This window comes from Rhagoletis pomonella, unplaced genomic scaffold (assembly GCF_013731165.1).
Source record: "Rhagoletis pomonella isolate Grant_MI unplaced genomic scaffold, Rhpom_1.0 Rhpom_scaffold_00004, whole genome shotgun sequence".
Taxonomy (NCBI): domain Eukaryota; kingdom Metazoa; phylum Arthropoda; class Insecta; order Diptera; family Tephritidae; genus Rhagoletis; species Rhagoletis pomonella.
In genome coordinates, this window is record NW_023458558.1 from 32,440,179 (window position 1) to 32,442,538 (window position 2,360).

Genomic DNA, 2,360 nt, shown 5'->3' on the forward strand with positions numbered 1-2,360 from the left:
ATGAACTAGTTCTTTAGTCCATTTAGTTCAAGAACTACCCAAGCCTAGTATACGGGGTATGGAAATATCCCTTTTCCCTGGCAGTAAACGTTTTAGTAATGATATTTTTAAAATAAGGCAGATCGGAATATGCGCTCTCTGGGAAGACAATGCCTGTAATTATTTTACCATGCTGCTCATACTCATGTGTATGCATAAGTGGAAAACAAATTCTGCTCACAGAAAAGTGTGTGCTGTTTGTTATTAAGCGCATGCACATGTGTGTGAGCCGATTTGTATACACATTTATGCTCATGCGCATGCATATAATATATTTTTAAAGCAAACTTTTTATAAAGCGTTATTTGTTAAAAGACTATTCAATAAAAAGCGAAATGTTGTTTATTTTTTATATGACAGAAAACATATTAAAAAATTATTTTAAGATTTGAGTTAGAATTCGGAGTGTATAAGTTTATATAACTAAGAATAAAGTACACACTAGGGATGTTAATTTTTCCAATTTTCACGATACCGGGATTTTCGGGATGTCGTTGATTCAATCCCGTGATCCCGGAATCAGTCCCGGGATTTAGATATTTATTATTTTTCAACAACTTAACATGAAAAAATTGCCTCAATATGGTTTGAGAAGCTCCCCTACCATATACTAAATAACACTGTACCGCAAAATCAACTTTTTTTCTGGGTATTGGACCAAAACAATTTTTTTTAGAGACTGAGTCATAGGTAAAACAGGGATTTCTCCGGTTTTCGAAGTCAGCCTCCGAAATCGAGATATGGGCCTTCGAAGTTCGAAATAGGACCTTTGGTAAAAAATTATATTTAATTATTGCATGTAAATAACTAAAAACCTAAAAATATAGAAGTAGTCCCCCTTTTTCTCTTTTTTAAATGGTATATAATTTTTTTGTGCAAACTTATATTACAGGTGCTATAAGGGGTCAAAGTTCAGGTCTTCGAAGAATTAAATTCCTTATGTTGCAAACAATTTCGAACTGATTTTTAAAACATTTATATCGTTGTAAAGGCGATTTAACCCCCTTTCTTCCGATATGCATATTTGTATACTTCGTATATAAAAATTTTAGAAAAAACACATTTAAATGAAAAATTACCTTTTATATAAAAAAAATATTTCAAATAAAAAAATTACTAACAGTTTTTTTTTTATTTGATGTCGTTGTAAAGACGATTAAATCCCCTTCTTCTGATATACATATTTGTATACTTCGTATATAAGAATTTAAAAAAAACAACATATTTAAAGGAAAAATAACCTTTTTTATAAAAAAGAGTATTTTAGACAAAAAAATACTAACCGATTTTTTAAAAATTGGTATCGCTGCAAAGGCGATTAAACCCCTTTCTTTTGAAATGCATATTTGTATACGTCGTATAGAAAAATTTGAGAATAAACACATTTAAAGGAAAAAATAACTTTTTTATAAAAAAATATTTTAAACAACAAAATTACCACCCGATTAAAGGCGATTAAATCCCCTTTCTTCTGATATACATATTTGTATACTTCGTATATAAAAATTTGAGAAAGACACTTAAAAGGAAAATAAATAATATAAAAAAAAAAACTTTTTAATATACAACGCTTTTATAAATGGAATAAAAAGTAGAAAATAATAATTCTCAGTCCCATAGAATTTGTTTTGATAACTTTTGATTTTGAAATTTTAGCAAAAGTCATTATAAACAATTTATGAGATTGAAAATGAAAAGCGTGGGCGCATGCAATACAAAGCATGAGATTTAATTAACAATAGTCAACCTACATAACATAGACCTACAATTTCTACAGAGAAAGTACAAATTTGAGATCTATTTTAAGCGGTCGTTATTCATATATCCACATACATACGTATATTACCCTTCATATCAATTCTGGTCTATAACATGCGCGCCACGGTTTTCATTTTCAATCTCATAAATTGTGTTTAATGACTTTTGTTAAAATTTCAAAATCAAAAGTTATCAAAACAAATTCTATGGGACTGAGAATTATTATTTTCTACTTTTTAGTCCATTTATAAAAGCGTTGTATATTAAAAAGTTTTTCTTTATTATTTATTTTCTAGTTTTTAGTCTTGTCTGTATAAAATTTGAAATTGATATTCAAATAATTCAACGATATTAATAGATTGGTGCACACACATGCATATACATGTATATTTACATACATACGAGCACCAATTAATTTCATTTAAAGAAATGGGGTGGCGTCCATTTCCGCTGTAGCGTACGTATGGTCAATGTAATACTACCCCAATCATTGAACACCACGGTTGCCAACAATATTAATATCTGTGGTCATAAGCAATAATCGCCTAAGTCGCAAAACCTGA